This window comes from Furipterus horrens, unplaced genomic scaffold, assembly GCF_987537825.1.
Source record: "Furipterus horrens unplaced genomic scaffold, mFurHor1.1.pri manual_scaffold_12, whole genome shotgun sequence".
Taxonomy (NCBI): Eukaryota; Metazoa; Chordata; class Mammalia; order Chiroptera; family Furipteridae; genus Furipterus; species Furipterus horrens.
The window spans coordinates 80,915,010-80,938,552 of record NW_028327182.1 but is presented as its reverse complement, the minus strand read 5'-3'; positions in this window follow the sequence as shown (position 1 = coordinate 80,938,552).

Genomic DNA, 23,543 nt, shown 5'->3' with positions numbered 1-23,543 from the left:
TGGGCGTGGGAGTCCAAGATGGATTCCTGCTGCTCAGTCTCTGCTGAGAGACTGGGAGCCTCATCCACCATCCTCACCTCCTCTGGGCCTCACAGTCCAAAGCAATGGGGATCTGTCTGCCTTCCCAGGCATTGGAATCGCAAGCTGACAGGTCTGGTCTGCAGCCGGGGGTGCTACCCAGGCACTTCTTGCCTCCCCTTAAATAATGGTGTCTGTGCTTACTGCTGTCCTGCTGCTGTCACTGCTGTTGCCACTGCTGCTGTTGCCGCTGCCAGCACAGCTTGACCTCTCCACTCCGGCTTTGTCCCTCCTACCTGTCCAGAGAAGCACCACTTCTTTATAACTTTATATGTTGGACTTCCATTTATTTTCTAGACCTTCTGTTTATTTCTGGCTTTTCAGTAGTTGTATTCCTTCTTAGTTGTGGAGGGAAATGGAGCATGTCAGTCTAGGCTTCCATCTTGGTCAGAAGTCTCCTGTGTGTGTTTGCCTCTGTGTCTTAGGTAGAGCTGTCACTCCTGTTATGTTGTAAGGGGTGGAGCCTTGGGTATTTGTCAGTACAGGGTGACCTGTTTCACCACGTTGTGGCGCTGTATCTGGGGGAGGGGTCTGAGAAGGAACAATGCCACTTGCCCTGTACTCGCCCACTTCTGTATGGGACTGGTGCCTCTCTAGCTCTTGCCCTGACTGTCGTTTCCAGAGTGGATGCATCTGTGAATGTTCTAGAACTGTAGGGGCCCTTTAAACAAGTGGACTCTACTGAGAGATGGGCAGTTTCTGCCTCCGCCCGAACCCCTATTGGTTTGCACAGTCAAAAGCAACGAGGCTTGATTTTCCCTGGTGCTGGGACCATGAGCTGTATGGTCTGGTGAGGAGCTGGGAACGCTCCCCAGGTGTCCCTCCTGACTTTTTAAAATGTGTGACTGTGCTTTCCACTGGTGTGCCGCTGCTGCCACTGCTGCCACCACCACATCTTGTCCTCTCAACACTGGCTCTGCTTCTCCTACCTGTCTGGATGAGTATTTCTTCTTTATATCTTTGTTTGTTGGACTTTCAATGCAGTTTGATTTTCTGGAACTTCTGGTTGTTTCTAGTTTTGAGGTAGTTGTATTCCTTCTTAGTTGTGGAGGGAGACACAGCATGTCTGTCTATGGATGCCTTATTTTTTAAGGCTTTAGAAGATACCCCTCCTGGATAAACCTCTGCCATTCAGTGGTAGCTGGTGACAAGTTTGTGGAGCTGAAGGTGTAATGTTTGAAGTCACATTTTGCTGTTCTTAAAGCAGAGCCCAAAGGTCTATTTGAAAACTAACAATGTAAGAAAGGAAATGTCTAGGCTGAAGAGCTGGAGGAACCTGAATGAAGCCAATCTGAAATAGTTTCAAATGAAAAACTGAGTGCCATGTTTTATGATGGAGGCTCTAATCAAAGGAGTTTTGGTAATTCTCTGAAGAAACCTACTGCATCTCAAACTCAAGCATTACCCTTTCAATTGGGTCTATTTGTGAAAATGCAACAGAGAGCAAGCAAATTATTATTAAGCATCACTGGGTGCCAAATTTTACTACATAAAATCACACATGTCTCCCAACACCTCCTTAGTCCAGTTGAACCAGTAGAAACTTGCCTAATGTCACACAGTAGGGAAATCAGGAATGCTAAGTCAAATGGGAACCTTCCCACCATGTGATGCTGTTCCTCCCCTGAGATCAGACGCCCTTTTTGGTATTAGGCTAGGTATAGGAGATAAAATGAATAGGATATGGCATCCCATTGTCTGGAATTACAGATCAAAATTTGATTAGCTCATTAACTAATCTTTTAGTAAATCTGCATATTTTCAGGGGACTAAAGCAAACTCTTCGGGGTGCTTAATGTTTAACATTTTGAGAAAACTTAGTTGTCTCACAATCCCTGTGTTCTTTAAATATGCTTTCAAAGTGAATCAAAATCACAGCTAAAAGGTACCAATAAAAAAATTGTGTAGGTAGTTGCATATGTAAATGTGTATTTTGCTGATTTCAATGTGTGTTAACACAGGAGTGTGTGAGTGAGTGATGGATGAGAGAGAAACAGTGACAGCAACTTGATCAATTCTACTGACATTGTTATGCTTTTAAATACAAGAAAGAATTGAGAATGGAGAAACCTAGAAATTACTATGACTGTTATTAATGTTTCTTTTCAGTAAAAATGGAACTGCAAATGAACAAAACCAACCAACTCCTGGCAACTGATGGTTTATTGGTTTATTAGAGATGAAATCTCTGAGGAAGTTTAAGGAGTGACCTCCTTACCTAGAAAGGAAGGACTTCTCAGTCACTGTGCCCTGTGCCTGAAGAGTAACAAGGCATTTCAGCTCAAAAAAAAAGGAGAGAAAGATGCTATTGTGGGAGTTACTGTTTTACTCCTTAAAACTCTGTCATGTCTCCACTGGTAATTAGCAGAAATGTTTTCCTGACAACTACTATTAGAGGCAATGTTATCCACAAAAGTTCTGAAGAGTGAAAACTTAAAAAACACAGAAGGATAAGAAAACAGGGTCAATGTGCAGTGTTTTATCTGAGTTATCTGCATATGTGAACAAAAAGCTCTCAAAACTAATTAATACTCTTAGCAATGTCTAGTTTTCAAATGGTCTATTTTAATGGTCCAGGGAGATGAAAGATTTGTATGCAGTCATTGGCCATGCCATTAACTAGTTGAATTTAGGCAAGTCACCTACTTACTTTTTAAAAAAGTTAGATTGCAGGACTGAATAATTTCTAAAGCCCTTGTCAGTTCTATATTCACGCTATAATTCTCTCTCTGTAGGACAGTGCTTCACAATAAAGGAAGGGAAGTAATTTCTCCTCCTAGGGGACATTCACAATAGCTGGAAACATTTTTAATTGTTGTGACTAGGGACATGAATAAACTCTTAAAGGTCAGAGACTCCATAACCCCAATGAGCACAGTGCCAGTAACTTAGTTTTGTTAACTTAATGTTGAACTCCCTGATGAGTCCCATTGATTTTACTTAACTTCCCTAAGGTTGGATAATATGTGTGTGGGAATGCAAAATGGAGACTAGTTTTATAGTGATTACTTTTTAAAGACCTTTCCTCTACAGTAACTATCATTTAGTTCTCAGAGAGAGCAGCCATAAAATGTAAATATCCTTGAGAGAAGAATTGTACATTCACACTATTCATGTGGGAATAGGTCTATCTTTGCTTGGGGTTAATGGCATTCCATGAGGCAAATAGATGAGTAGGAACTTTTGAATAAATGCAAGAGGGTCTTTCAGGCACCTCTAAATACCATCTCACTGATATTATATCCATCAGGATTACTTCTAAAATTAGCTGTGCATTTTGATGGTGCTGACGGTCTTGGGGGAGCAGCCAGGGAAAAAAGGTGAGAATATGCTACACAGATCTTTTGCCCTGGGTGGTGTAATGATGACTTTGGTTGTTGTCCCTTTGCATCCACTTCCACATTCATGCGACGCCCACATTTTTGTGGACTGTTTCTGGCTACTGAGTGAACATATTAAGTTTTTTAAAGCAAGTTCATTGTGGACTTTCCAGGAGAGAACTTTGGCTCTGAACATTCAAATAGGCTGCCTGAACCTTTCTCAGAATCATGCTGCCCAATCCTCCTTCCTCTTTCTCTTTCCGCAACTTCAGACCTGCATCCTCATGTGAAGGTTCTCCCATCTTATCCTGTTCCTTCCCTGACACATCTCTTGCACTTCTGTTTTTGTCCTGACACCTGTTCCTTAGAAGACACAAATTAATGTAAGTGGTACTGATAGTGGTCTGAGAAAGCAGGCAGCAAGAGGAAAATTAGAGACTGGCTAATTCACTTCCTGGTGGGCAGAGCAGATCCTTTCTGGAGTGGTAGGTTAGGCATGGACTCTCCTAGGAGAAAACAGTGGTCTAGTTGCAAATGATTTTACTGGTGAGATGTTAGAAAATGTCCTGAGGGAGGAGAATGTCATTGCAGGTGACATGGGGGAAGTGATAGCTACAAAGACAATGAGTTATATGATTACTACTCAGTTGTACTGAACCCCTTCCAAAGCATAATGAAAAATTGAGGGCGATGGGAAAATTGCAGTGAAAATGAAAGCGGACCTGATTCAGTGAGTAGGTGTGAAACATAGGAAGAAAACCAAACACAGGTATATAAGCCATACCATCCACTTTGTGCCTAATAAAAAAAGGTTTTTATTTAACTAATTTTTTGTGTATGTGTGTGTGTTTGTGTGTGTAACTCAGCCAACTTTTAGACCTGGATTGAAGCTAACACTTAGAAGGAAAAAAGGAATGAATATTACATTTTTATTGTAATTACCCCAGTGTCTCCTGGAGGGGAAAGCTAGCTCATTCAGTGGTTAATAGCATTTGTTTGTAATCTTAACATTTACAAGGTGTCACTGATTATATTCATTTATGTCTTTGATTTGTAGAACGTTTTCTTCTAAACAATCTGGAACCTGCACAGACAACTTTAGAATTATGATTCACTTTTAAAAAAAATTTCATTACAAAAACCCACCAAATAATTAAAGTATGGTTATGATACAGTGGGTGATGCAGAAGTGGTGAGTTTGGTGCACAAAAAGATGGACTAAGGATCCTTTATAATGTACTTTTCTCTCCTATTTTGATTACATTTTTTTTTATTAAATGATTTCTGTCTTTTCTCCCATTGTTTTTCTCTCACTCTAAGCCTAGACTCAGCAAAGGATATTTCCTCCAAAGATGATTGCTCATGTTACTGAATTACTTTCTCAACTGACTGAAAACTGACTTTGTTTTGGAAGCAACTCTTTTTTGTTGCATCGTCAGTTCTGAGATCACTAGTATGAAATTTTTTCTCAGTTCTGACTCACAGATCTTCTTTTCTTTAACATCTTTTCATGCTGCTCTAAATAATTGAAACTTCTTATTTCTCATACAGGGATATTCCATGAAAATCTTAGTACAAATAGTATACTTTTAAGTGATTGCTGAGTGAGTTTTTATTATAATTATAGAAAGTTAAAGGCTTCAGATTATTATAAGAATGTTAGACGTAGTTGTTACAGACACGATGTGGCCCACACAGTCTAAAATATTACCATCTGGATTTTTATAGAAAAAGTTTGTTGAATCCTGCTAAAGGCCCCATCCACTCCTTCTTTACCCCATACTGACTTACTAAAGAAAGAAGGCAGTTTTTTCTGTTAAGAGACCTGCATTCTTAATTTGTCTCATTGCTTTCTGTGATGTTGCTTAACTTGTTTATCTTTCTCTTCCTTTTCTTAATAAATTTTAAGTTAAATTTAAAGTTTTACCAGATTGACCAGATACATGTGTTTTAGCCTATAAATATTTTTGTTATCTCAAAAGCCTTCCCTTATTTAATCAGATGTGCATGGCTAAAAAAAATGGCTAATATTTATTGCATGCTTACCGTTTGCCAAAGGTCACTACTTATCAATGTTGAATACACAGTAAGGATGTGAAGGGGAATCTATTATGTAGGTGAAAGCAGACATCATTTATATAATAGAAATAAAAGGACTTAAGAAATTCAGGAGAAAAGAGCCATTCAATAAGACCTTGAAGAAAAACAGAAAAAAGGAGGGGACAATTGCAGAATGTTTATGTTCTTGTCATTTCAAAGAAAAATGCACCCCAAACACAAGAGGAATTTAACCGATGAGTTAGGGTTTCAATAAAAACCAAAAGTGAAAATTTATGACTCCTGGTTGTCTCAACAAAGTAACCCCGTGCAAGCTGTTCTCTAATTTCCACCTTCTTGAATCCATGTATTACTTTTTTGCCCTGCTCTTTGCTATGGGAGGCTGACTTCCATGGCCTGAATTACCAGCTTCCTTGCCTCCTGGCTCCTGACTGGGTTAGGCTGAAGGAAATTATTAATAGGGAATCTATGGATACCTGCAGAGCAGGGGTGCTAGGGAACAGGTCGTTACTTATTACACTACTTCAATGAATATAAGCTAGAGGTTTTTATCAGTCAGCTGCTTAGTAGATTTTATCAAAAGAAGGGGTGATATTTACAAATGTGAGCAGCGATGAAAAGAACTAAGAAAGGACTCCTGAACTAGCAATGATGTGAAGCAGTCCCACCCTGACTGGTGAGGTGTCGGGTGAGGGCTAGCACTGTGGGAGAAGGGAGGACTATGATTTTCTAGTGATCAGAGCTATTCCAAGAACTTATTGCTGCAAGAGATCTTAGGCATCGTCTAGCACAATATGACACCCTATGGAGAAGTTTCCCCCTTAAAATTAAATTTAATCAATCTGTTTTGATTATCAGATTCTTCTTTCTCTAATAAATAGCTATCTTGGGTAACCAGTTCTTTTTGTTTAATAGTTCCCTCTTCTCTCCAGGGAAGCTAAGAAAATAATACAATGCAGCCAGGCCTGCCTAGCTCCCTTCCCTGCCCTGTGGCAAAAGCATCTGATTCCAGCTTTGTAGTAAAAACTTTCATACCTGTGAGTGACTGTTGGAGTCTGCAGAAACACTACAAGGACTTCTGATAAAAGAAAAAAGAAAAAAACCTTGAGCCAAGAGCAGAGGAGAAGGTTGCTTTAGAAAGAAATCCAATAGAAATACTGGTCAAAAATTAGTCTGTTCATCATGGCTCTTTAAACTGTATTTAATAACTATCAGTTATGTAATCTCATGTGTAAAGCTGGTGCATGGGCCTGGGAGAGAGATAGCAGCAAAAAACTGTTTCCATGGCACCAAGTTCCCATATCCACAAGACAGTTGTCTTGCATAAGCAAATCACTGGAGGGAGTATGTGAGACACTAATTTAAAATGATAAGAAAGTTTTTCCTTTGGATGAAATTCCAGGTTTTCCTTTGATATACACCTCTGTCAATATTGTGTTCTCCATAGACAATTGAATATTTGGTGATGGTTAGGAGTCCTAAGTGTAGTGAATTGACACATCTCTTTAAAAAAAGAGAAAGAAACATCTTAGCTGCATTGGTTTTTTTACGGCTGCTGTAACAAATTATCACAGACTTAGTGGCTTAAAACAACACAAATTTATTGTCCTACAAACCTATAGCACAGAAGGCCAACCTGGGTCATAATTGGACTAAAATTAGTGTTAGCAGAGATCTTTTCTGGAGGTTCTAAGAGAGAATGTACTTCCTTGTCATTTCTAGTTTCTAGAGGACATTTTCACTGTTTGGCTTGTGGTCTCCTTATTCCATCTTCAGACCCAGTGACAGCGGGTCAAGAGTTTCTCATGTCCCATAACTCAGACCTCTGCTTCCATCTTTATATCTCCTTCTCTGACTCCAACTCCTCTTCTGCCTCTCTCTTCCCTCTTTAAAGATCCTTGGGATTACATTGGCCACACTGATAACCCAGGCCGATCTACCTATTTTAAAGTCAACTGATCAGCCATCTCTGTTCCATTTGCAAATTTAATTCTTCTTTGCCATGTAACATAACATATTGACAGGTTCTGGGGCTTAGGATGTGGACTTCTTTGAGGAGAGGCATTATTCTGCCTGTAACATTAACCAGCAATTAACAATACCCTGTGGGTGAGCATTTGCTGTTCCTATCTCTGTGCTAGACACTATGAAGGCTAAGATATGATGCTTTTTCTCAAGTAATGACATCAATTAACTGCAGAGCAAAAAACTGAGACATATAGAGCAATGAATGGGGCTGGGTGAAAAGGGCAAGGGGATTAATCAAAACAAATAGACAAACAAACTCATAGAGACAACAGTGTGGTGATTATCAGAGGGAAGGGAGTGGGGAAGGGTAGAAGAGGGTAAAGGGTGGGATAAATGGTGATGGAAGGAGACTTAACTTGGGGTGGTAAGCACACAATAAAATATGAAGAGGATATTATACAATTGTACACCTGAAACCTATATAATTTTATTAACCAATGTCACCCCAATAAACTCAATGAAAACTTTTTTTAAAAAGAACAATGGATGGATGCTATAAGATGGAGAGGCCACAAACTGGCAACCCAATACATCAAGCTTGGGTTCTATATGTATTTGGTGGTGACATGAACCCTACAAGCTACCTCAGCCCTCACCTTTCCCTGTTGTATGAGTCTGGGCCATTTCACTCATCTATGTTACCAGCCATCCCTAGAAAGCACAGGGATTTTCATCATGGTTAACAGATGTGATGTATTCGGTGCATCAGAAAGTTTTGAAAAAGAAAAAAAAAAACACAAGAAAAGGCTTCATAAAACTGCCAAGACACTCCAGCTCTTTTTCTCTGAAAATATTTCAATTAGGTAAATATGAGAATTGGGATTATTCTAACAATCAATTGTTAAGTTATTTAAAAAATTTAATAGCATTTTATTTAACCAATGTGCTGAAAGATATAGTCATTTCACTATGTAATCCAAATACAGTTATTGAGATAGTTTATAATCCTTTATTTTGTGCATATGTGAGACTATTAATCTCTACTCCATTAGCAAAGTTATACAATACAGAGCTATCAACGATGGTCACCATGTTACATATTAGATCCTTAGGCTTAATCATGTTACAACTGAAAGTTTGTACCCACTTACCAACCTCTCCCTATTTTCCTTCCCATCTAGCCCCTGGAAACATGTGAGGCTATTTTTTGATGCACCATCAACTGCTTTTATCTTTTACCTATATTCTTCCTGAATAATCAAAACAAAACAAAACTGTTCACTCCAAGTTCATTTTTAAGAAATAGATTAAAAACCAAGTCTGAAACTTGGTGATTCTAGAATTATCTGGAGAAGTAGCCTCTTCTCTTTTATTAGCAGTTTGCTTTTCTGATAAGAAATGTAAAGACCTGGAAACATTTTCTCAGGACCAGTTCCTGGGAGGACATGTAGGTGGCAGAGTTCCTAAGGAGAACAGAGTAGGCAGTGTTCATGGATAATGAAAGAGAGCATTCCCCACGCGTCAATAAAAACCTTTCCAACAATTTCTTGAAGTTGTCTCCTGTGTTCAAGGATTAAGCCATTAACTTTAACAGTGCCAATGTGTTCTCACTTCCAAATCCCACTTAATTAGTATCCAAGGTAATATTAAGAACAAACTTCATACCAAGGAAAGTGTAAAAGCATTAGCTGCTCATAAACATCATGGTCTCTTGAGATACAATGGAGGAAAATGATGCCGTGCAGAGTATAAACTGTTATCTATATAAATGGTAAAAGAAATGGAGCTGGGGGATAGATTACCCCAAGGGTTAGTAACATATTATAGTGTAGTTCTGTCTAAAAGAACTTTCAATGATAATAGTAATGTTTGTTGTCTATGCTGTTCAATACGACAGCCACTAGCCATATGTGGCTGTTGGGGGCCAGAAATGGGGCTAGTGCAGCTGAAGAGCTAGAATTTTAATTTTATTTCATTTTAAGTTATGTTTAAGTTCAATAGTAGCAATCTGGTTAGGAGCTACCATGCTGGGCAGAGCAGCTATAGTGACGAGCTTTTCTTGCTTTGCCTTACCCATCACTGTGATCCTCATACCTCCCTGCTCCGAACAACAGCTACAAACTAAACAAAACAAACAAGAAAAGCCTTCTGGTGCACACAGTAAACATGTACATCTGCCCAGAACAGGCAGCAAGAGCCTGTGTCTGAGGCAGGAGGCCTGCGGATCCTGGATAAGGCCGAGCAGAGTGGGGGAGGGTGGTGTAATACTGAATGATACTAAGTTATCAGGGTCCCTGTCTGGCACTTGATTCACAAGGTTAGTACTATAGGTTCACGTGTCATGGCTCTGGTGCAAAAAGCAGAGACAGAATTACCACACCAGGATTTATTACCCTTTTGTGTGAAAAGACAGTAACCTATACAGATTGGAATTAGAACTTCTTTAGGGCTTCTTCTCTGTTAACTCTTCCATTCCCGACATTTAAACCATTTCCTCTTCCTAAGTGGGATTCAGTCTGTATGTGTCCCGTTCAAGTTGCTTGGATCTTCTGTTATTGTAATAACAACTTCTGACATATGGTCTGATGAAAGTGTTTGCTTTCTGATTTACAGTTTGTTTTCATAAAGTCTTACCAAGGTGTATGACTAGAAGGGCATTCAGTCGTATGATTAATTTATCAAATATGTTGAAATGAATACAGTTGCATGAAATAATGATTGTCTCAGAGAATACTGACTGAACGATATCCATATCCATAGCTTTTTGCCACGCTGCTTGAACACTTTTGTCTTCACATGTAGTTTGCGTGAAATCATTTTGGTTGTTTTGACAAATCTTGTGCCTAAGGAAAAGCAAGCTCTCAGCATTGTTTTTCAATTCAGAGACTGTGTTGTCAGGGCCAAAATGAAATAGAGAGATGAAGCTATGTCTTAAAAAGTGTAATACAATTTAATACATTTAATAATCATAATAAATTAATAAAATAAATGAATACATAAAATAATACAATTAAAAAATGAATAATAAAATAATAAAATTTTAATCAATAAGTATCAAAAAATAGCTTAAGAAATTTTTTCCCTAAACTTTTCAGACTATTATTGTTATATTGATTAATTTAAATCTAACACCATTCTCTCCCTGTGTTTGCAAGGGAGAACAGTGAGTGTGTCTATTATTAACTTTGTATTCAGAGGCTGTGACTAATTGTCAGGAAGTTTTCCTTTTTGCACAATTTTTAGAAGCTGTTTATTGATGTATTTGATATCTTTTTATAACTCTTATGACACACATATGTGAATCATGGCATCACCCACATCAGGTTGGCTTATTTTACATAAAAATATACACCCAGGGGCCAATTGCCTTCATAGCATCTAGGCGAAACGATATGTGTTAGGTCATGGGTCAAGTTATTTTCCAGCATCTTACAATTGTCCATGTGCCTAATGGAGTGAGTGTCTTTACACACAAAGAGCACATTAGTTACTCCTCTCTTCTCTCCTTCCCTTTCCCTTTCTTCCTTCCTTCTTGTAACCTTCAAGAGTGATTACTACTATGGAGAAAGGCTGTCTATGTGTTTCACACTGTGAAAGTTTCTGAGATAAAGCATACTTGGTTTTTATGAGCAAGTAGTCTACAATTTGTCAGAGTTCCAGGTACATAGAAAATGTCCTATAAATGCTGGTCACTAAAACTTGCAAATTTCTGGGGAATCAATCAACAGGGAAATACTTATTGAGGCCCTAATAGATACCTGAAAAAAAATTATACATGTTTTTTGCCTTCAGGGAGCTTGTAATTTAGGTATGGAGAAAAAAAGAATATACATTAAAAGCTTTCTGAACAATTTAATCTGAATCCTGTGATGCTGATTATTTTAAATACAAAAAGAGTGAAATTAAAGAGAGCGGGAATGGTTGGAGAACATACCATGTGGAAGTAGAGGTGAATTAGAAGAAGAGGCCTCTGTTTACCTTTGGCTAATGTTATACAGACAATGGCTTTATACTATGAATAGGAAGTGAACTAAACTGATCAACTCTGTAATCACTGGTAAACCCCACACCATTTCTATATTAGCATTATATACTAAAATTGTTGAGGTCATAAGAATGATTCTTACAGATTTAAGCACTATGGCTGTGGAATAGTGCTGGGCAAAGGATAATTATGGTATAGCTCTCAGAGAAATTCTGGAGCCCAAGGCCTAGAAATACTGAAATATGAAATAAAGGAAAGTACCTGATTGCTGCAGAATCCGTGGCTCCAGGAAACCTATGCAGGGTATCTTTGGTTTGTGCCTCCACATTTATTCTAAGTCCTGCCCTGTGCTTCGGAGGTCAACAAATATAGATAGAATCAAGAGATACCTTGGCCTTCTTCTGCCTTCCAGCTAAGATCGGTCAATGGAGGATACTGACAAGACACTAGAGGGAGAGAGAAGAATGAAGTCAGAGTATTGATCCTTTTGAACTCCTCCTGGCTTTTGCAATGAGGGTCGTGATGGGTTGGCTGCCATTATCAATTGAAAGGTCAAAATTACTGTTGGCTAGTCTTCTTTTTAGAGCTCTCCAGGTTCTATAGCCGATCTATTCCCTTGCCCCCTCAGGACTGGAGTTTGCAACCACTTACTCGTCCCAAGGTACTGTACAAACCCTGTTGCTTTTCCTAATCTCTGCTCACTCCTTTGTAAATAATGTCTTTATTACACTTCTCAGGTACTCAACTTCAATGTGCTGCTAATTTCCAGTTGAATGCAGATTCTAGGATGGCAGAGGAACTTAGAACAGTTACACCTACCCAACAGAGCAGTCCATTGGACCATTTCTTCTATCGAAATACTATCTTGGGTGGCATATGTGAGTCTGAGTCTGGAGTAAGCCTAGCTTGTGCAGAGGAAAGTTGGTTGTAGTCAATTAACCAATAACTTGTTTTAAATGAAACAGGATAGTACAAAGCTAGGAATATTCCTTGGCAAGTGGAATGGGGGAACTTGGACAGAGAGCTGAACAAACTAGCCAAGCAACTTACAGCCAGATAATAAATCACCAAGGTCTTACCTTACACATTCCAGACCATGCTGGGGCAGATCCACTTTAGTTCCAGTCCCTCTTCTATGACATTTTTTGAAGATGCAACTGACCAGAGAATAGTCTACACACTCATTTTGATGAATCAGCATATTAAAGGACACACCTGGAAAGCTGAAAAATATTCTACTGAAATCTTTTGTGACAACTCCACTAAAGTTCTGGCCTAATTTAGAAAACAGATCAAAAGCCTAAAGGCAAAGAACTCAGTCTGTATTCTCTCACTAGACCATGCCTAAGCCTTATTTCTTCAGGTGTGTAGTTTTGCTTTCTTTCTCCTAAGCTCTAAGGGTCCCATAAGACTTGCAACCAAGGGAGCAGTGGGCAGTGGCAGCTAATCTCCTGAACTTGTCTCCAAGGGCCCTTCTTTTGCCTCTGTAACTTGTCTCCTGAGTCCATGCAGCCCAGCTGGCTCACTTCTCCTGTCTCTGTGACTTCCTTTCTAAAAGGCCAAGGCAGCCCACTCAGATCTTCTCTTTGAGTATACTCTTGCTTCACATGCTGAATAAACTTACTCTTGTACTAAAGTTCTTGGCTCTGAATTCTTTCTTTGCCAACCTCAAGAACCAAGAGCCAGTGTCATTGGTAACAAAAATACATTCACTTCAGACAGTTTGCTCACCTCACCTCTCAAGAGAACTATAGCATTTCCAGGAGACCAAGTCCCCCAATAGTAGGCAAACACCTCTGCTAACTGACAGCTACTATCTTCAATGTTCTTTGTAGCCACACCAGTATCACTTCCCATTTGTGCTTACAAAAAGCACTGAATCACACACTGCTAAATTAACTATAGCTCTAACTATAGCTCTAAATGTTTGTATGAGAAGCTACAGAATTTTGTGCACACAAATAATTTGCTTTTACAAAACTGTATCTAAAATTTTTGGTTTTCAAAACTTATTACTTAAAGCTGATTGTCTTGGAGCAGTTGTTACAGATAGGAAAACAACCTAATGTCAGCCTTTTTTCCCACATGGATTCTTATCCCAGGCCTTCAAATCCTATCTAATTATTCCCACCGCTTTGCCCCAGAATCTGCCTGCCTAGGAGATTCAAGGTGGGGGGCAGGGGGGACAGGCAAGGAAGAGCAGGCTGACATCCTGACAGCTGAGCTCTCGTCAGAGTCTTGCATCCAACAGTAATGTGCAAATCAAGATCTCAAATGAATTTGCAAGTCCCAGGTGGAACTCATAGTAAAAGCATCTAAAAAACAAAACTGTCTTTTGACGTGCAAACCGATTAAGTGTGATATGCCCTTTCCTTTGAGGATAAGCCTGCAGAACTCTGAAGTAAGATCCACAGGACAGCTGCTCAACTGCTAGTCACTCATTCTGGAGTGATATTTGAAAATCCCAGAAGCAAAACCCAGGGCTTTCCCCTGAAACTTAGAAAAATTATGGCATTGAACTGTCCTGGAGTTGTCCATAGTCTGCACAATTTTGTGCCAGCCATAAAGTGATATATCCTATTCAGGTAAAGGAATGTCTTACACTGAAACTGATCACTTGTTTTGAAAAGCTTTAAATATCTTTTAGTTAATCAATAAACTTTATCAAGTAAATATTTGTTTCCCACTGTGGGCTTGGTATCACCTAGACTGCCAAAGAAATATAATAAGTCATGTGTGAAATGAAAGAGGTAATTAAGAATAAAACAACATGCCATATTTTTTTCAATAATTGAGACCTACTAAATGTTAGCCATTCTGGTAGGGATAAAATTACAGATCTTTGCTTTGAATCTGGGGGCTTATAATTTAGATGAATGATATGGGTTTAGGTTGTATTATATTTATGATTGATTAGACAAGGAAAAGATTGTAGTAGGTTGGGATAGTTGAAAAATGGCATAAAATTCAGAGTAGATCTTAAAAAGAGGGGTAGAATTTAGACTGGTAAAAATGAGGAGTTCATTGTAATTTAGGAAGGAGAGTATAGGCCTGAAAGCTACATGATAGGATTGGTTAGAAAGGGAGACAGCTAGCTTCTTTCTTTAAGACTAGTGAGTGTATTTGGAGAGCGATAAGAAATGTGTCCTTGTGCTTCTGATTCTTGCCCTGGAAAGTTTCAAGACAGAGGCCATCGTGGTGAAATGTGATAGGGACCATCCGTTAGGTGGCACGTCATCCTGCCAGCAACTGTGTCCCCTCTCACTTCTTTCTCTTTAATTGCCAGGATTCTATCTTTGACAATGGCTTGCTTTTTCTTCTGCAGGTAAGTGCTACGTGAGCTTTTGTTTTATATATGGAAACATTTCAGCGGTGTCCTTTGCAGAAGCCGGGTCATCAATCATGCTTGACAAACTCGGACATGAGGGAGGAGGTGGAGAACTGTGCTTTTCATTTGGGGGAGGTGCAAAGGTCAGAGGCAGCTTTACTCTCAGCAGGCTTTTCAGTCTGAGTATTTTGGTGTACACTTTTTTCTTTTTCTTCTTGTCAAACTTGCAGTGTTTTTTTTTTTTTTTTTTTTTTGCCCTTTTCAACTTCTTTCTTGTATGAAATGTATTCTACAAGCCTTTGTCAAGTTCCCTATGAAATATCCTTGATGCACAAAGTCCAGAGGGCCTTAAGAAATCTCATTTTGTACTGCTTGGGGAACACTAATCAATCCTTATTGTCTTTGAGTTCCCTCTCTGGACTCTACTGTGAGGATAGAGGACAGAGCCGGGAGAGCCAAACGGATGGGGGCGGAGAGCAAGAGGGATGACAAATAGAAGAAAAGTAGCTCCGTGTCAGCTAGCCACTCAGTTCAAGGTATGGGGCAGGCAGGCCAGAGCAGACTGGGATTGCCAAGAAGTTCTGGATGGGGTTGGTAGAACGGGAATAGTCAAAATTGAATGAGAGAGTGAACTAGTGAGTAGTTCAGGATGGACCTCCATCTATTGTGGATGATCAGAGCGAGTTAGAGAATTAGAGTCTGACTTCAGGCAAGTGAAAGGCTTAGCACATCTTAGTGATGGCAAGTTACCACCAGGCAGGGGTCAGAAGTCGGATCAGCAGACAAAACCATGAAGACATCATAGCAGAAGGAAGAAGGATGGTGGAGGTCTAGGTCCAGAGGCAAAGACAGAAATCTGCTGCCTCCTGAGACCCACAACAGGGAAGACCTGCTCTTCCCTAGGAACAGGACTTAACGCAGGGGCCAAGTCAGATTCCTCCAGGGCCAAACAGGCAGCTAAAGACTGAGGAGAAGGAGTGCGGCCAGCTGGAAGCCGCCTATCCTGCCGGTCTGAAAGGTACTGCTGCTCCTCTGTTCCAGCAGATAGCTGCTCAGAGGGACACAAGCCCAGTGGTGCCACTTCTTCTAATTTTTGTTTTTTTAAGAAAAAATAAAAAATTGATTTTTTTTTATAAGATTGTACAAGCTAACCAAATCACATTTATGGGTGGGTGGCCAGTGTGCAGAAAAAAATTGGTGGGCCAGCTTAGAATGCTGAAAGTGCTTTCCTTGATATTGTAGAAATTAAGACAACAGAACAATAGTTTTAAATGGTACTAATAAAACCAGCAATCACGATTAGAAGAAAAAAAAAAGAGCAATTTAGTTAATCAAGGAGAGGCATCGAGGGACCAAGGAGAGACTGTTTTGACAGAGAATTTATAGAGGTGGGAGGAGGGGGAGTCTCAGAGGGAAGGCTAGTAACCCAAGAACTTAATTAAATAACAGTTATTATTTGAACACCTGGTAGAGACTAGGAACCATGCCCCTTTCTCTAGGGGGGGATACAAAAAGGCACTGGACAGAGTCCCCAGCAATGATACCTACAGGAGTTTACTTTATAGGTGGAGGCAAATAAAAGTTAGTAACCATATAACACAAAGGTGTAAGTGACATCAACAGGTAGCATATGATTAGTTCCTGAATCCTCATTGCCACTAATATCTCCTACAGCAGCAACAACTACAGTAGTCCCTTACTATAGCACAGTTCACTTGTTGTGGCCTCACTGTATTGCAGGATTTTAAAAAATATTATATTTAATTATTTATTGCAGATCTTTTGCTATATCGCGGGATTTTGCGGTACTGTATAAGTATGTTGTTAAAGTTACGTAGGTTTAAGAGTGTAGAATATGTTTAAGAACATAAGTAGTGTTTATAAAGTTGTGGAAAAGGTTAATAAGGGAGTGGGAAAGGCTAATAAGGGACTGAGAATAGTTTATAAGTGTGTGGGAAGGGTTTATAAAGCCTTAAAATATATATAAATATTAAAATAAATGTAAGGTTCCTACTTTGCAGATTTTCACCTGTCGCGGGGGGTCTAGAATGTAATACCTACGACAAGTGAGGGAATACTGTAATTATTAGGCTAGGTATGGGCCGGGCACAAATAAGTTACTATGTCAAAGACTGAAGTGATTATCTTTTCTCCTCTGTCTAACAGTGGAGAAGGTACTATGTTTGTCTCTCTCCCTGTATCTATCCTCTCACCCCCAAAACCCCCATCACCACACTAATGGCCATTATCTTTCCTTCTCTTTCAAACCTGTTCCTGTCTCTCTTTTTGCCTTGGTGTCCTTTCCTCTGTTATCAAGAGGCCCTTGAGTCCTGTTGATTCTTCCTCCTGAATATCTCCTTCAATCTGCTCCCTCCTGTATATTTTTAGTGCCTCTAAATTGCTCTCTTTTTCCAATTCCCCTTACTTCATCTAGAGTTATGTCACCTTGATGTCATTCTTTCCCCAAAAAAGCTGACATGACACTTTGCTGTCTCTTGAATGAAGGCCAGACTTCTTGATATACTACTATTCAAGGTCCTTTATACACTTCTTTTTTTTTTCCTAGCCATGACCCATTTTTCTGCTTCAGTAACTGTTTGTTGGGAGAAACCCCAAAAGATTAAATTTATTACTGAAGAATATCTTTATTTTATGATTTTTTGGGGATCCTACATTAAACCTGACTTGAAACACATATTACCTTCTGATTAGGAATATACTTTCTTCCCTGAAACATTTCTCCCATCCCCCATAATGTTAATAACCTTAAAACATCCCAATAACTTAATCCATCATTAGCTAAGGCCTATTTGGTCGTTTTTCCAAGAGCCATGCTTATTTGATGTATTGTTCCATACTTAGTCATGACAGTTCTGTGATGCATTATGTCACTCAATATTTTCACCCCAGAATAATAAATTGGAGAAATGAGACATCTGCTTACAATTTATTCCTGTTATGTCTTTTCTTCCCTGGAAAGGATATGGCAATTCTTCTAAAATGAGAATGCTCAGTCAGCTTAACCCTTTAAAAAGCCACCCATAGATCTGTGTGACAGCCACATCATTTTTGTGTGTCTTAATATATTTGGTTGAAACAAAAATATTTATGCCACTCATTGGAAAGGTGTTATATTAATGATTTACTACAACCAAAGAGCGACTGTAAACTTATGTGTCAGGCCCTGCACTAGCCACAGAAAGACACAGAGATGGTAGACTGGGCATTCAAGGGAGGAGGTCAAGTGAGGTGGGTGGTGAACAGCTTGGGCTTTTGGCACAAGTCCTGCTTCTCTTGTTTATGAAGTGTGTGCCCTTGGGTTTAGCACTCTACCTAGGTTTTACTTTTTTTAGCTGAAAAACATAATTATATATATTACATAGTGTTGGGCAGGATGAAATGAGTTAATATAAACAAAGTACTCTGTATATATAGAGTAAGCATTAGTTTTAAGTTGGTAGACATGTATGTAGACTATTATAGTAGAATAAGTATTGCTGTGTTAGAGATAAACACAGTATATGGTAGCTGTAGAGAAGCGGCATCTAATAGAGTTTTGGGGTAGATTGCATTGATATTATAGGAGTGTCTAATGCTTCTTGAGTGCTTTACAGTGCTAGAAAGTCTTAAGTTCTCAGAGCAAGTGTTTGAGGTACTGCCATAACTGTTTCACAAGGAATCTGAGGACACTGAGAGGTTAACTAACTTGTGTAATGTTACCCAGCTTCTTGCAAGGCTCAGCAAAGACTTTCAGAAAAAGGGATGTCTGCTGGGCACACTAGCAAGTCCCTATACATATGAAAATTAGTAACTGGGTAAATTTGTTGGAGGAGGCAAGTTGTCTCCTGCCAAGGGATCAAGGTGATGTGTTTAAAGAGTTGCGGGTTGTGAAGATAGAGAAGAGAGAAAGAAATTTATACTAGGTCTATGGGGGAGAAATAAGGGACCAGCTTTGTGTTTCTTTCCAGTGATTTTTTAGGGGGCTCTCAGAGTTCTTTATATAAAGTAGTTAACAATAAATTCATTAATTTAGAAAAATAAGTAAAATATTATTTGTAGATTCAGAGATGATAGGAAGCACCCACACAAACACTGTAATGACTTGGGTTTTACAGTTATGGGTATCTCTCTTGAGAGATGATTACTGTCTCAGGGGACAACTCCTTGTAATGGAGAAGCTAGGAAGGGCCAACCTAGAATTATCTGCAGATAATTTCTTTTTAGTAATGGAAAGAGACACAGGGAGAGAGGAGCAGAGCATCCAAAGCTTAACAGATTGAAAGCAGACAAGAAAGGGGAACAGCGCAGGATCTCTGGTGCCTGCCTGCAAGACAAATTCACTGGTGCCCTCACAGGGAACAAGCAGGCTTGTTGAAGGATGCCGAAACAACTGACAGCATCTGGAGAACTCAAAAACTGTCCAGCTCAATGAAGATTTAATCTCATCAGTTTTCTGACACTGAGGACAGAACAGCTGGTTACCTTGAAGCATTTCTGAGCTGTTGAGCAGGTCTTGTTTGGTTGCGCACAGACGTAGTCTTGCTGACTGGCTGCTGGAGTGAAGGCAGCTTGTAAAGCAACCCCATCCACGACAGGACTGGGATCACAGACATGCTCTGAGCTCTGCTCCTACAGCGAGGGGTGACGAAACTTCCAACTCACATCAATAGCACCAAGCTTCCAGGGAAAACTGTATGGTCTGCAAAGTACTTCACATCCTTTACCCCCTGTAATCCTCAGAGGAACCCAATGGAATAGACATTATTCCCCAATTTTACTAGACTTGAAGGGACTGGGTCTCAGCATGGTTAATGGAAGTCTCTTGGGCAGTGCAGTAATGTAAAGCCAAAATGTGAAATCCACTGTCACACTGGAAGTTTCCTTTCCATGATGGTGGTTTCTGCAGTGTGGTCATGGGGGTTATTTCAAGAGTCAAGGTCTATTCCTCAGCAGTGTCCAGAGAACCCACAGAAATAAGAATAGTGTCTACTGTATGATGATTAAATGAGCTTTGTTACTTAGTGTACTATAATTATTACTGATTACCGGTAATTAGCTCAATAGAGTCTATCCAGTTGAAGGATCTACGTATACTAACAGCAGAACATTAAAAAAAAAAAGAAAACTCTTTAAGACTGCCTGAACCTATTTTGTATAGCAATAAGTATATATGGTTTACATACACATATATATTATAAGTTATAAGCTACACATACTGGTTTTTTATATTAGCCTCTGGTTCCTTTCCACTAAGGAAATTCTAAAAAGTACTAATAAGTTCGTGCACCCAGGGGAATAGTTAAGGGTCCCGCTAGAGCACAGCTATCCGTAGAAACAGGATGTGAACCACAAGTATAATTCTAACTTTTCCAATAGCCACACTGAAAACAAATAGGTAAAACGAATCTTAATATTATATTATTATATTTAGCCCAAGTTGCCCAAACATTGTCATTTCAGAATGTAATCAGTATAAAGATTGTTAATATGATATTTTACATTTCTTTGTATTAAATCTTCAAAATCCGGTGTACATTTATTTTGTGGACAGTGCATCTCTGTTTGAGTCACATTTCAACTGCCCCATAGTCACTTGTGGGAAGCGGCTGCATTTGGAGGCCTAGACTCTCATCTGTAGATGTCTCATGACTTCTTGCTTCAAGCTTTGGTGATCGAGTCTTAATCTTTCATAACGTACTTGCTGATAAATACCTTTAATCTTAATTCTTTCATCAGTGGCTTTCAGTGGAAGGTATGGTTTTTCTTAAATATGCTGTAAAAAGTACCCAGTATAGTCTGTCTCTCAAACCCAGGGTCTTAAATTTTTTTTTGAAATTGAATTTATTGGGGTGACTTTGGTTAACAAAACCATATAGGTTTCAAGTGTACAAGTCAACAAAACATAACCTGCATATTGCATCATGTGCCCATTGCTCAGGGTCTCAAATTCTTAGAAGAAAAGGTAGGTAACAAAAGTGCGTGAGTCGGGCCAGGTGCACAATAAAAGAAATGTTTGGATCTCCAAGGCATTTGGAGAATGTGGTCCCTGACTAATTTCAAAAATGAAAACAAAACCAAAAATAAAAACTTTTTACCAGTCCAAACTATTTATTGGGCAGTGTTTACGTCTGAAGAACCTCAAGTATTGTGCTTGTGTCCTTTTGCTTCCTGATAGTGTCTTCATGTTCTAGTGCCGCACCATTATCTCATTTCTGCCTTCTGGGCCATTACTGTTTAAATTTAGGATGAAAGTGTTACCCTTATGCCATGTGTTATACCATACTCTCTGGCGATGGTCCTGTGGGCATTTCTTCCTATGTTATATTCTTGCTTGGTTATAATGAGGGGTTTCCGAATGGTGACAAGCAGGAGTGGTAAAGGTCTTTTTCCCTCACTGAGGCTTTATCCCCATGGCCTTGTGGAAGGGCTGGGTTATTTGCCCGTACTTGCCTGTCCCAGCTCTGCACTGCCATTCAGGCTGTGGTGACTTTCTATCAACGTGACAATAAACTAGTGAGAAAAATCTGTGTTTGGTCACAGCCAGAGGTGTGTGGCTGGTTATTCTATTTTCTCATTTGGGAAATAATTTGTTACAATCCTGGAGACAGAGATGTATTCTCATCTTTCTTCTTTTCTCAAGCCTGCTTTTTCTGTACTAACTGACACATAACCCCTTAAGCTAGTTTAGGTTTAAAATGCCACATTTTAAGGGAATGCATCTAGAAAATTAAGAGGTTAAAAAAATGTGCCTTTCCCTTCCCATGTATTACATAAAACTTGGCTAGGCCAAATTTGCTTTTCCTGTGTCCTGTTAATAGTCTCCTCATTATCCAAAGTACAGTTTCAATGGCTAATCAATTTTTCCACAGGGAGCATTTCTGAAATGTACAGAGGGGGAAAATTTCAGTCAATTTAGCATCTTTAGGAAAACCTTTACGTGAAATTTTGAGAGAAGGAGAGAGAGGGGAGAGAGAGAGAGAGAGAGAGAGAGAGAGGAGGGTGCAGATGATGGAGGGATGGTGTGGGAGGTTTGATCAAATGAGAACTTAGATTGCTAATTCTATTTTCTTCTAATCCAAGCTTGGGCCATCTAGTTATTGGCATACATAATAAAAATGGTGGTGGGTGGTGGGGAAGTGGAGAGAAGAACAAAACAAAAAAGCTTCACATTATAAATCTGTTTTTTATTGCTTACAGCTCCAGGCAGGCTTAGGAATCAACTTTCATTAGCTCCCTATTAGAGGACCATTTCCCTTATAATTTGATTATTAGAATGGATATATTTGAATTCTACATTTCCATATAGATGGAATCATTCTGTTTTTTATGACCCTGATGCACTCTTAAGAACTCACAGTGAGACTCCATCTAAATTTCCTCAGTTGATTGTTTTCAAGAATAAAATACGAATAAAGCCCATTGAGCTGAGAGAGAGAGAGTTGAGGCTAGGGAGTAGTGAATGGCGAAAGTTGGCTACCTTGAGCCTTTTTAGATAAAGAGAGTGTTTTATTTTCTTTGTCCTTGGCCAAGCACATTAATTAAAAGCAACTTACACTTAGATTTTTCGCTCTTCGCCCTATCCAGGAAAATATTTATTTTCTCTTTCCTCTTTCTTTTTCTCTCCCCCTTGTACTTAATATACATACTAACAATGTGCAAACACCTGCAGAAATTCTGCTGACCCATCAAGTCCTAAGTGCTCATATCCCAGTTCCATGCTGGCATTAATAATAGCTACACTTACTGACTTTTCACTGTACTCCAGGCACTGATAACATTATGTTAGTCTTCCCAGCTATGTATGTGATAGGTGTAATTATTATTTCCTGTTCTTCAAATAGATAAGGAATCTGTGGGTTAGAGAGTTAGAGCAAATTGCCTAAGGTTATATACATGGTTTATAAAGGGTGAGTTGGGAATCAAATTTAGCATAATTAGAGTCCGGACTCGATCCTTGTGCCTTACTGCTTGCAAAAAATGTTCATAACCATTATCTCATTTAATTCCCACATTAGCCCTGTGAGACAGTTATTGTCATTATTCTCATTCAAAAGACACACATGTAAGTTCAGAGACATTGCATCATTGGTCAAGTTCACACAGCTGGGAAGCAATAAAGTCAGTCTTCAAAGTCACTGGTTTTCTGCTACTCAAGTTCAAAGGTGTTTTGAAGGAGTAAGTGTAGGCCCTGTCTCTAGCAAGCTATAAGGGAATTCACAAGGGGATTTAGATCTCTCAGGCATCTTTTGTAGATATGAGAATCCATAATGCACTCCAAGGTTAGAATAATGTGGGAGATGGAACTCTGTGGAGAGACTGGATGTTTTGCCCTGTGCTCTCTCCCCATACCCAAATCAATTCTATTGCAACTTGATTGTGGTTGGAAAATGTTGCCACTCTTGAGACATTCAGAATGACAAGTGGAAAATCGTTCCATTAGCAGAGAACAAGGGGAAATTAATGCTTCCTAGCATTTCCCCCCTTTTGGCCATGAAAGCTTTGAATTGAATGTGTAATAATGAGCAACAAAATTGATTAAATGCAATCATATAAAAACAGAATTGCTCCAAATTGATTTCCTATTCCTCATTATTTTTCAATTCTATTTTATGTTCCTGGGTAGCATGTATTTAAGGCAGAAGTCCTTTTAAAATACAACGATAGGATTTGCTTTTAAAATTTTGGTGAAAAAAGAAAAGATGATCCTGGTGGGTTAAAATGTAAGTTCTTGTTTTTGAATTTTATTTTTACTTTGTACTTCACAGGTTGGTAGGCAAATATATGGCTGCTGTCATCAAGTAAGACC